This window comes from Centropristis striata, chromosome 4 (genome assembly GCF_030273125.1).
Source record: "Centropristis striata isolate RG_2023a ecotype Rhode Island chromosome 4, C.striata_1.0, whole genome shotgun sequence".
NCBI lineage: Eukaryota > Metazoa > Chordata > Actinopteri > Perciformes > Serranidae > Centropristis > Centropristis striata.
The window spans coordinates 33,658,472-33,672,448 of NC_081520.1; positions in this window are offsets into that span (position 1 = coordinate 33,658,472).

Sequence of the window (13,977 nt, forward strand, 5' to 3'; positions counted from 1 at the left end):
GAAAGAGATGATATAAGATGGAGAGAACCAAATCAAACACAAAATAAGTAAAAAATAGTTGGCTCCAAAACAAAAATAATAAAAAAAATCAGATCAAATCAATGTCTATTCACTTGTCTTCCTTGCTTTTGTCTGTTTTCTTTTGATGGAAGTGAGCTTGTGTGTGTAAGAGCCAACAGAGGAAGTGAATTCAGTTTTTCAACAGGAAAGCTACACGACTGCTGCAGTTGTTTTTCCCTTTTAAGGCAAACTTTATAACACACCATCAACTTACATCAAACTACCAGTGACAGATAGCGAGTGTCTATTTCCATGCTCCAGAGTCAGACAGTTGGTTATCATTTTCAGAGCAGAGAGAGAATACACACACACAACACACTCTTATATATGATATACGGAGCAAAAAATCTACTAAAAATGACCAGGTTAGACATTTATTATACTGCTTGTCTCATGTGTGTGTTACTCTTTGATTCGGTCACATTGCATTTCCTACTAAAACCTTGGGGGGAGATACCAAAAAAATAAATAAGAACCTGTTATCCAACAGTGGATTGCATCTTCAAAGGTATTTTTGTGAGCCCACAGATGTTGTCTCTCAGCGGGGAATGATAAAATGTTTGTCACAGGCTCTCCAGATAGCTTCAGCCACAGGCTTGATAGCAGGCCTGTTAGTTATAGCACTAGCATAGTCTGGTCTGCAAAGTTTTTTCCTCTTTTTATAGATATTTGAAAGCTTTCAAGAGCAAGCAACCAGTTGTGTGGCCTGGTGTGCAGCTGCAAACTGGCTTTTAACCCTCGGCAGCCTTCTTTATAATCCAGTTGGTCTGCATGTTGGTGTGCATGCTTATAATAGGGAAATCCATTTCCCATGCTGTTAGATAAGCATCGGCAGCCAGTGTTCACTGCCTAAACAGAGCCAGAGCTTCCAATATAGAGGCTAATCTGAGGGTGCCGGCTTCATAAAGAGGGGATCAGAGAACCCAAGCACACACCACCACTAGCTTTATCAACATTGTAAAACATGTCAGCACCAATAGCGGTAGGATGAAGTAGTCAGAGATTACTAAAGGAAAGCGAGCCAGGATGTTGGCATCGATTAATAATCTCTGGTCCCTGAAGATGAGAAGTACAGTAGGCTTAGGAAGCTTTCCCATCAGGGAACTAGGCCTGGATCCAAGTACACTACACCCCAAAGTCCAGAAAATTTGATTAGTTTCAGCACTGTGTATCGTACATGGGTACGATTTGTTGATCACTTGAAAAGGTGGTCTTGATTACAGCTCATGAGTGCTTGGGCATGAAAACTAAATGTATCAAAGCACGGAATGGACCGGACTGATATTTGGCAAGTAGAGCTACAAAGGTATTTCTCAAAGCCGCCTGTATCTGAATGTGTTCGAGCCAATTGCATCCTCTGTACTGCATAGCCATGGGTGATAAAGTATGAAGGCGGATGAGAGGGTCGTTCTTGACATTGTATTTAAAATAAACAGTTGTATAGGTCAACTCCATTCTATATGTCAGGACTCAGATAGGGAATCATGAGCAGATTCAAATAACTTTTGGTGATTTAGTTTTATTTAAAAAAAACAGGACAGTCCAGTAGGCAAAAACAGAATTCAGGTACAGGCAGGGTTCTGGACACAGGCAGACAGAGGCAGATAATCCAGACACGTCAGTCTCAATCACATGGATTTCAGGCAACATACAGTACACACTGTGATGATCTGATAAACTCAACTGAAAAGACAGGGTTTAAATACTCAAACTGATTGGCACAAGTGAGAGACAGGTGAACAGAGAAAATGGCGGGAAAGAACAAAATCAGGAAGCACCAAACAGGGACATGGGCGAGGCCCAGGGCACATGACCAAATCACATGGCAGTACAAACAAAAAAAGTTCAGAACTGTCATACTTGACAGGTTGGGGGAGACCACCAATTGTCCAGGTGGGAATCCTGACATTATAGGCTTGGGATCTTACAATTGTCTTACAATCTTACAAAAAGCTAAAGAGCAAGGGGATTAGAGAAGAAGGGAAATCATACACAGGTGTGGCACAAATTAATTCTACCTAAAAGGAAACCGATTACAGATTTAATGATTTATTTGTTGCGATGGGCAGAGATGTGATTTTGTTAGAACTTATTTCTTCTTCTGAATATATGAATCACAAAAATCCATCATTAGGTGTCTCAAAAAATCACTTGACCAAGGAAACAAAATGTCTCAATTAGTCACACTTGTATCCCTGTTTGCCTTGTGCACAGGCCACCAAAATGTTTTACATCTACTGGTAGCTATGTTGCAGTTGTAGATAATAAAAAATATAAACAGCTGAATTCCATTTAATTGCTTCAGTTTCAATTTCGCGGCCTTGCACTGTTTTGCATTAGCTGATTCACTTGACAATCTCTTCTTCTACTATAGGTAAAAACTAGTAATAACACATTCCTGTCTCCCTGTTTCTTTGCCTCCTTTTATCTTCTCTCATTGTCTTTTATTCATCCCACCTCTCTTTCTCTCCTTCTAGTACATTACGTGGTGTGAACAAAACACTTCAGGTTTGTTTTTGTTGCCACCATGTCTCCAAATCCGTCAAACTGATTTGGGATCATCATTTATTGGATAGATTTGTTGTTATGTATTGTTTTCTCCCTTTCTTTCTAAGCTCCCTCTCTCTGCATCGTATATGTATCCAACATTAGCCACATCCGAACTAAGCCGACTTGTTTTGAATTCCATTTGTATGACAAGATATTTCCCGGCAGCTCATAATGAGGAGAGGGATGAGTTTTTTGGGACGGATTTACTTTTCCTATCAATCTTTCTCATACTGCACATCTCTCTCTGTCTCAGTGTTTGATGTTAATAATTTTATTAGGAAGAATGTTGGCAAACAATTTTGTCAAAACATGGACATAACTGGCACCCATACAGTGAGTCCCTGAACCCCGTCCCTGTCTCTGTGTCACAGTTAGAGGGGCCTTGTTTTTGCTGAGGTGCTTATACTTTACTTGAGTATTTCCATGTATCGACGCCCTCATTTTTTCAGGTTCTTGTGACCAGCATCGTGAGGAGACGATTTAGGAAGAAAGAATAATTTTTGTCAAAAAGGAAGGTGACGGTATGTAACTCGATGGATGGATGGATGGATGGATGGATGGATGGATGGATGGATGGATGGATGGATGGATGGATGGATGGATAGATAGATAGATAGATAGATAGATAGATAGATAGATAGATAGATAGATAGATAGATAGATAGACAGACAGACAGACAGACAGACAGACAGACAGACAGACAGACAGATAGATTACTTTATTCATCCCCGAAGGGAAATTAGGTCATCATAGCGGTCCGGTATTTGAATACAATAAAAAAAAATACAATGGAAAATACTGAGGGAGAAAAAAATAAGAATAGGACAAGGACAGTTAAAAAAAAATGGTAAATAAGGTGCAGTGGCAATATGATGGTACAGTTTTTTTTAATAATTCAAACCACATGTATACAACTTTATTAAGTAGTTAAAATTAGCCCTTCATGGACAACAATAAAATAATAATAATACAATAATATATTTACATTTAGTCATTTAGCAGACGCTTTTATCCAAAGCGACTTACAGGGAAAAAAAGAGGGAACAATCAAGGTATAGTGCAATTAGAGCAGCAATAAGTAGTGCTAGTGACAATTCTTTAAGGAGTAGAGTTGTCGTGGTGCTAGGAGAGAAGGTACTCTCTGAAGAGCTGGGTCTTCAGGAGTTTTTTAAAGGTAGCGAAGGACGCCCCTGCTCAGGTAGGAACTGGTAGTGCGTTCCACCAAAGGGGAACAAGACATGCAAAAAGGTTTGGATTGCCTTGGACGAACAGGTGGCAGAGCCAGGCGTCGTTCATTGGAAGAGCGTGTTTGGAATATATAAAACAATCTGAGTGGGGTCATTTTGCATAATCAAATGCAGGAATGCAGGACTTTTACTTTTAGTGGAGTAATTCTGAAAAGTGTATTAGTACTTAGTAAGGGAGTAGTAGTAGGGGTACTTAGTAAGGGGTCTGAATACTTCTTCCACCAATGTGACTAGGCTGCAGCAATATTGTCTATTTTCTATCACAAATATACACACATGTGAATGCAAGATTCGCTGACTATGATTTCAACACTCAAATGTAAATACACATACAGGCATACAGTAAGAGTCATTGTAAGGCAGGTGTAAACATGTAGACATGCAGCACAGAAGGATCATGCAACTTGCTCAGAGCAAAGAAAGTACACACAACACTTTCCCTATGTTTCTCTCTCTCTCTCTCATGCACTCAACTGAAAATATCTGCAGGGCTTCCTCTTCCACTATCAAACAATTGTTTGTTCTCATTATCATAACTCATTAATCCTGATCAGACTCAATCCCCCTATCTTTTTCACTGTCTGTTTTCCCCCTCTCTCCCTCTTTCTCGCTCTCTCTCTTTCACACACACACACACACACACACACACACACACACACACACACACACAGTTACACATACATTTGTTTGTTCCTCTATTCATAATTCATAGGTTTTGATCAGACAGAATGTTTGATAAGGTTTACAGTCTGGGCTTGCCCAGGCAAAGAGGGAGACAACAAACAGTCATAAATATATACATGGTAATACCCACTGGATGATGTAGAAGGCAAAGTTAATGTAATGATACAGCTGAAGAGTGAGTCACTGCGTTGTGGATCATGGAATTTACTTTTGAAGGCTTTCCGTAGATTTACATTGCTTTTTTATGAAAAGAAAAAAGTTAGTAAAAGATAGAAGAGTCTTCTTACATAGCTCAGGTCTGAATACTGTATTATGGTTCAAATGAATATCACTGAAACCTAATGTTTTTTTTTTCCATTTATTTTTATAGCAGATCACATGTAAAATTGTTAAATTGATGGCCAGTGTAATGCACTACCTGAGACCAACCTTATTTACATGTAAAACAAAAGTAAACTATAACTTATTTTGATCATTCATTCATTCATTCTTTATCCCAAACCGCCTATCTGAACTTGGCTGGTGGGGAGTTGGAGCCAATCCCAGCTGACGTTGGGCAAGAGGCAGGACAATATAGAGTCACCGATTAAACCAAAGCTGCACGTCTTTGGACTGTGGGAGGAAGCCAGAGGACCTCGAGAGAACCCATGCTGACACAGGGAGAACATGCAAGAAGAGCCGCAGGCAGGATTCAAACCTGCAACACTCTTGCTGAAGCCTGTTCTCCTGTCAAAAACGTCAATATAGGTTGTGTTTACAGGCAGCGAAAAATGAGCGATATTGACGTATTTCATCGACCGCTGCAATGCATCTGCCGCCATTTTGTACGTGAATCACATTTTTGAATGGAACTCGCGGTAGTCACGTGACCCCTGTAACTACTTCACTTCCGGCATTTACATGCATTTATTTACTGTTTGAACTGTCTTTTATAACGCCTTATCTGAATTTTTTTGCTAACCTAGTGGTTTTACAACATAAGCCCACAGAAACTGCAGCCTGTTTAACCCATTGACGCCGGGAAAGCATTTCCGCATTTCTACCATTAAAGTCGGGAGCGCTGTTGCGTCACTCTACCATTAAGGCCGGGACAGCGGATATGTCATTTTGTAGTATTTGTATTTTTTTCCACCTATTTTCGGTCTCTTGGCCAATGAAATGCATCAGAATCATGATCAGAATACATGCGGGAGTGTCGCAATGCAACATCGGACTTTTCCAGAACTTTAAATCATGTTGGAAGACGACTATAGCAGAGGAGCTCAGCAGTAAGTGACGGAAGCCATCTAGATGAAAACAGCGCCGATGATTTAATTGCTGATCCGGACTTTGAACCCTCGGAACCAATCGACCGGCATTTATGGGTGAGGAATGTTTTTAGACGACATATTTTCACTGAAGAACAGACAGACTTGTGGCCATCTGGAGATAATAATAATATTATTAATAATAATTGATTGTGATGATGATGATATAAGAAATCATGACTGTTTATGTCTTATATTACTTTATGCGTCGTTGAGTACCCTGAAAAGTGCAATATATAAAATGTATTATTATTATTTATTATTATTATTATTATTATTATTATTATGATATATATATTTTTTTATTACAGTAGGCTAATGAGAACTATGTCTTGTTCTTCCAGTGGTCATATCATGTTTGCATCTTGCTAATGGGCATGTATTAGTATTATGCATAGGATTTTTATTCAGTCAAATGTAACATTTGCTGAGTTTGTTAATTTAAAAAAAAACTTTATTGAAGGTTTGGACAAATAAACTCAAATTCATATGAAAGCCACGGGTATAAGCTCTCAAATACTTTTGAATTTCATTTTTATCTGCTAAAATCTATTATTTAGTAGGTGTTGAATTTCCAGAAAAACTTCAGGTTTTAGGGGGTCATTTGAAAATCGCCCATAGGTTTTCCAGGCATTTTTTTCAAGGCACTTTAGGCCTTAATGGGTTAATAACTGCGAAGCATACGTGTGTGCAATAGAAGTTTCTGTAAAACTGAAACATACAATACTAACAAATACATCAATTTTCTGTGTACACTGCATACCATAAACAAACACAGCAACAATTAAAACATGTACAGCTACCAAATTCTACTTTCTTATTGTGACAGACTAAACAATCCCTTTTTAACTGTCCAAACTTCTAACAACACATCTAAAAGTTTAACATACGACCAGTATCAGAAAAAGAACAAATATTTTGCATACTTACGGACAAATCAACTCCAAGGCTTAAACATAAGGGAATACTGTTTGCATGCACACTCCATGCTGCTTCTTATCCAACTGAAAAGCGCTTGTATCGAGATCACCAGCATTACAGTAGCGGGGCTAATAGCGGTAGCGTTACCGCTATTAGCCCCAGAGACCCGCAGCAGCTTGTTTATTGCCCATAAAATCATTGGATGTGTGTGGCTGAATGACATGAGGGGGAATAAAGCGTGAAAATAAATAATCTTGCAGAAAGCGATAACTGGAGAAGCAAAGCAGCAAGCAACACTCTCACAGACACACACACAACAAACATCAATTTCTGTCGCTCTACTACGTCATCTGGTATAACTGATAGATTGGCTAAGAGCTACCTACAGACGCTTTTGATAGACATACTAAGCGCCCAATAAATGGCTCCAGAGGATCGTAAACCACGCCTCCTCTACAGAGAAATGAACGGCTGGTTCCCAGACTAGATCTCATTTGAGATTAGTCTGGTGTTAGCCAGGCTAGGACAATGTGGCAAAAAGACAAGAAAATCTGAAAAACGGGACATAGATCATCTTAGGCCCCGTTCACACGAGAACGGTCTGAACAGAAGACGCAAAAGTGGCGTCGTGTCTTCACTTTTTATTCCTAGTTTAGACAAGCATTTTCGGGAGGAAATCTGCGTGCACACGGTGACGCAAAAGTGTGTGAAATTCGATTGTATGCAGCCAGGCGGCATCACTTAAAGCCATAAGAGCATCTTTGGGCATGCAGAAGTTTTCACGCCACACATTTTCATCAGCTACTCCTTCCACAAAGTTCTCCACCATCCACTAGATCTCCCAGGTCTCGTTCACAGCCGTCTGGCTCGCCTCCGACGAATTGCTGCATCCAAAATGTGATCGAGGTAATTACAGATCCTTCTCTGTTCAGTAATACTATCTCTACCTATCCTGTACATTTGGTGGAAAGACTCCTGTAAGTTTATTAGAGCTGCCAGAGCAGCTTGAAGGTCCGACGCATGGAAATAATCCCACATTTGTTTATTTTCCTGTACTGGAGCATGTATGTGACGTAAACACATACGTGACGTGAGCAGATCAGATCAGAGTTTTGCGTCTTGGCAGTGTAGACGGACACGCTACGGAGGAGCGTATTTAACTTTTCCACTTTGGAGGGTGGTTTCAGATTTTTGCGTCTTTAAGCCTCCAAAACGCCATCACCGTCTAAACGAAAGGCACTTCCGATAAAATATTTTGTCGTTTTCACCCGCGAGCGTCCTCGTGTGAACGGGGCCTTAGACTCAACTTTCAGCTCATCAAAATGCCTTACTCGCAAGATGAACAGCAAAAAAGTGAGTGAAATGCTTAGCAACAGGACATTTTTTAGAACTGCTCTTTTCACTCCACTGCTAGACCTACTAACATTCATCTTTTAATTTCTATGCTCCTTCACTTCAACATCCTCAAAGGTAGTCGAATAATTTTCCTGCACAAGTAAGACCGTGACTGTTCTGTAGTTCTGATTGCCCTTTAAAAACACTGCTGATGAACTGACAGTGGTTAGAGAAGCTGTGCTCCTCATCAGCACTACCCTGCAATATTGTGTGCATGTGTTCGTGTACGTGTGTGTGTCCTCTTTGAAAACTGAGCCCGTCGTTTCTGTCTGCCAAGGCTTACTTCCTCCCACACACCTGGATGGCCACCTGGTCCATCCACCACAAGCATTACAGAGTATTACACACACACACACACACCAGCTCAAAACTCTCCTTGACAGTTTGATGTGTGTGTAACAACATGAGCTGTGCTGTTCACTTAGAAGGGAAACGGGCTAGCCTTCTGTTCAGCCTCCAGGTTAAGTATTGATCTCTCTCCCCTTTCTCTCCCTCTCCCTGCTTCTCCTTCTGCATCTCTCTTTCAAGCCTGGTCTCCAAAAAGTTTGTAATCGGCCTAATGTGTTTCATGAACAGACATGGTTTTCCACTACAAAAAGGGGACTGGAAATAGTCAATAGTCCTATTCTACTATCACTAGTCACAGAAAAGACTTCTACACATCTGAGGTGCATTCATGCAGCAACTCCACACTGACCAGCAGGCTTCCAGCTCAGTCATGCAAGGACTCAAACTAGCTTAATAGCCAAAAACAAAAAGTTGGTCTCCATAAATGAAGCCCTAAGGGAGGAGATTGGCAACCAGCAAAAAGTTCAATCATGAGTATGAATGATAAACAAACTGAGAAGTAAAAAAAAAACAGGCAGTCCTCAGTGAATGTTGGCTAAACAAAATGTCAAAAACTTAGCAAAGGCGTCAGAGAACAAAGAATGCAAACACGACTAATTTAATATCAAACACAGGTAGAAGGAAGAGATAAAGCAAGACAAATGAAAGGAAATCTCCTCCCTTTGGGAAACTCTTCTTGCTCAGAAGGAGATAAACGACGCTGTTTGAAGCTGCCTGGAAAGAGGACAGCAACAAGATCAGAGCTGCATCTGAAAACAGCCTGATAGCAATCGAGGAAGACTGCAAGAGCTGGTTGATAATGTGAGAGAGGGGGCCAAAGCCACCAATCTGACAGAGATGGCATTACAATGGCGGGAGAAGGTGAACGAGGTGTGTGAGAAGTGGTGAAAGAGATGGCTAACCTCTTCAACATGAAACACAGCTCCAGAGGAAGAGCTGAATCAGATACTCTAAGCATGACAAGCAAGCTAGTGAGAGGAATATGAGGAGAAAGAGAAGGAAAAAACAAAAAGGCAAAATTAATGAATAATAATGAATAAAAAAGTGTAGCTGCACAACCATTGTCAGTGCAGTTACTAGCTAATAGCTAACAAATATTTGCTTGTTGAAATCGTTGGTACTATCTTATTTAAGTACAAGTCATATTTTGTTTTACAGGACGATATGATTTAAAAAGGCGGTTGCTAACAAGTGTCGGGAACATTAAACGTTTTCACACCGGACTCGGGCGGGAACTCTCTTGTTAGAGCCGGGGCTCTTAAAGCCTCCCGCACTCTGCCCCAGTTCTTTTGTTCTAGATTTGGTTTTTACAAAAGATTCAAAACAACTGAATATAGTTTCCCAATTATGGAAAGAATAATAGCCAAATACAATGAGCAGCGCGGAACTCTGGAGTGTCCACACCAGGATCACCAGTCAGAGTGCCAACAAGTTCCTTAACTCACAGTTATCTTCTGGGATAGCATCACGTTAGCTTTTTATTTTGTTAGCCGCATTAATGCTTCAAACATCATAAAAGTGGTGTTTACTTGTGAAGATTATCCTGCTGAACAAAACCCGTAAGCAACAGAAACATGTGTTTGCCACAGAGACCCCATAGATGATGCTACTTCCTGGTTGGCCTACAAAAATACGTCATATACGCTAAAATGCTTACTCACTTCCAGGTTTGAGAACTCATTCCTGTGGCGCACTATGTGATTGCTGTTAATCTACAATTATGATAACAACCCCAATAATGCAGAAAATCTATGGTAAATAAAAAATATATTTTTTTCATATTTAAGTGAAAACTATGATGTCATTTATAAGGTAAGTGTTGTACTATCACTCACATCAAAGGTAAAGCCTGAATTCCCCAATTACAAAGTGCTGTCATACAAGCAAGTGAAATTAAAGTAACTGTGGCAAATGTGTTGAAATCATTCACAATAAACATTCTAGCAATGATTTATGATTTAACAATTCGACTTACCGATATTGCCGCTCAAAGGAACTGGAACTTAGCGATGGCTAAAGATGGAGCATGAACATGGCTACGCTGAAGACACACAACCATCTTGCTTGTCACAGAAAGAGGAAGATGATGTCACTTCCTGTAGCTAAAGGTAGCTGCAGTTATAAACTATACCACTAGATGGAGATAAACCAAAGATAAAACAAAACTGTTCCAGTGCAATTAAAAAGTATTAAAAATGTTTTATTTCATCTTAACTTTAAAGGGGAACACCGTCTCAAGTATTTCCATGGCCTAGGAAATGAACATGAGCTATTCTAAAAGCAAGAAACCAGATAAATAAGTCTCAAACTTGTAATATCATAAGATATTCAGTCTGGAGCTGGTCAACACAATGGCTAGGTGGGTGATTGTGAGGATGTGAAAAACATTTTTTATTATCAAATATCTTCATCATACTGTAGTGCTTTCAGTCCTGTAACAAGAAAATGAACCCAAACACTCAGAACATTCTCCTGGATGATCTCAGTGTCATCTAGAACATCTTGACTTATATACCTGATGATATCACACATTTGTATTTAGCACTCAGATAGTTCTTCAAATGTACTAATATTTTTCAACTGTTTTAGACCACAGGAACAACATGAATGAATTTTGAAAAGGGCATAGTTCCCTATTAAGCATTACTGACTGAAGAGAACAATTCAATTCATATTCTTCTTGAATTATTTCTGAATAGAGGCACAGTTAATATATTTTAAGGTCAGTAAACAATGCTGTCTTTTTTTGTTTTGACCAACTGTGCACTAATAAGAACAAATGTGAGTCTTTACTTATCATTATGTCACCATGGAAACCTGTTGGTTACACTCTCAACAGGCAGCCACTCTGCTGACAGTTAACAGCCAAAACAGTGCAGTGCTTCCTAACTGGGTTGTGGGCTGTGCTGTATTGCATATTGATCTATAATGCATGCAGCTGGTAGAGAGAGAGAGAGAGAGAGAGAAAGAGAGAGAGCACAATTGGATTCCCCAGAATGAGGGATGACGATAGAATTGGCAACCCCCGAGCTTCCTGATCCTCCTGTTGTGCATACACAACCTTGATCGCAGGTTGAGAACATATAGCGTGATCATGCTAATTGAGTTAAATCTGAACACTTTGACAGGGCTGCATAATGGAGAAGAGGTTGCTTAAATTGATTCTTTGAAATATTGATAGGGAATAAAAGCACTGCTGCTGCAGTGGGACGACTAAAGAAGGGGAACTGAGGTCAAAGCTTCACTACTGCATCCGACTCTCACTCGTGTTTGTTTTCAGAGTGATACGCACACGTGTTATACGGCAAATACAACACATAGTGTGCTTTCTCTTGGTGGCATGCCATTTTTCTGTTGGCTCTATTTTCTTTATTGTTTCTCAGGTCCATCAAGGTTAGGCTAGTGGAAGTGTGAAAGAGAGAATGTTTGGTAATTCAGGATATGATGAATGCTTTCAGTGAAAGAGAAGAGGGCCCAGTGGAAAGTCACTGCTACCAACAAAAACAGACAAAGAAATTCTGAAAGAGAGCTAACATTTTTTGATTTGGCTTACGCAACCAAACACCATTTGGTAAACTTTCTCTAACCTTGGCAATCTGTGTTGAATTAAAAAGGTAAATTGCCTTTTACCAGTGCAATGTGTTTTATACAGTACACTGTTCACTGTTTAATCAACACTTAATTAAGCCAAAAGCCATGAGACATGAGTGATTATAGAACAAAAAACACCAGTTAGCTGTTCTAAAATCACAGTAAACCATGGCCTCAAGTGGTTTGTCACTTTTATAAAATGTTTACTACACATACCTGCCAATGTTTCCCAAAATAAACAGATAGCAAAAAAAATTATATATATATATATATATATATATATATATATATATATATATATATATTTCGATGATACACAATTACTTTCCCCTAAACAATGCAGTTCTTCACCAACATTTATCAGAATGCAGAGTAAAGCATCAGTGAGAAGTGATAACGCTGTTCCACATCTTCTCTCGCTGTTTATGCACCGTCACTGACAGGATTTCTCTCGATGATTATACCTTATATTAGGAGAAATGTTTGCTTTGGTTGGAGATAAAAGGACGGTGAAATGGGCGTCATCGATGACAGGTCACGATATTTCTTCAAAGAAGTGACAGTCACATCCGTTTCCCGGGCTGCTCAACTATAAATCCCTGTAGGATTTCTCTGTTTCTTCACCTGCATCTTTGTGGTTTTTGGGCATTCATTAAATGACAGACAATACTTCCGACCATTGTTGTTCCTGATGGATGATAACTGATTTGACTTTAGGTGTTGGTTACCCTTTTTCACTTTGCATCTAATATACAGCTGTGATAGGTTACTAATTGGCATAGTAGCTGAAATTGTCATGCAGTCAAAGCTGTGTGTTTACAGCATTTTACCATGCTGGTCATGATCAAGGACTGAACACATTTTATAATCAGAATTTTTATATCATATCTTGCGTGTGGGGAGACACATCCCAACATCGCCCCAACCAAGCGTGTTGCCACTGCGACTGGTTATTTCATGTTCAGAGTCACATGACTCGACATATTTGGAGTTTAGCCAAGTCTGGTAAGATAAAGAAGTTGTGCGCTTTCCTCAAAGGGGTTGTTTAGATCCTTTATCGCAATCCTGATGCAATATTTCCAGTTGCTAAAGAACAAACTCAGCTGTGGTGGTATCCTCCCTGTGCACTCAGGCTTTCCCATGTGTGCCCATAACTGCAGAGAAGGTGTCCCCCTTTGTTTCTGCAGAGCAGAAAGACCGCTTTGTTTTGGTTCTTTCGCAAAACTCCATCTAATTTTTCTCGACCTGTTTAAGTCTGTTGTGCTCGTATCTTGCAAATGTGACAAGTAAAAACTGGAAGAACAATCATCTGTCACACACAGGAGTTGAGGGTTTGAAACTGAAGCAGCATTTGATCGCAGAGTTATCCACAGTTGTGGCTACTGTGAAACGGCGTCTTTAACAATTTTGCCAGTTTCAACAGAATCACATAGCTGAGTTCAGGCATTATGATGTTTTGAGTCAGTTTATCAAACTAGTAATGCAAGAACAGTGGAGCAAGCAAGTTTTGAAAGGATTGAAGCGGAGACATGTGGGACTGCGGGAGATGTAGAGAAAAAAAAAGCGTAAAAGAAAGTGCTTTAGACAGAGAGCAGTAGGGGCTACACAAGCAAAGAAGAAAGATATTTTTTAAGGCAGGAAAAATATAGGAGTGAGTCAAATTCAAGCGGTCTGTTTTGTAGTGCTGCAAAGGCATAAAACTGATGCAAGGCCTTGTAACGTGGGCACGCACACATACATGCACATGCACACAAATCGACACAAAAACCACACTTTAGTTTTTTATTTATGTTCATATCTCCAGCAAAACATCAAGCTTAAAGATCACAGAAAGTAATGTCTACAAAACTCAGCAGCTTTATGTCGGCCACTG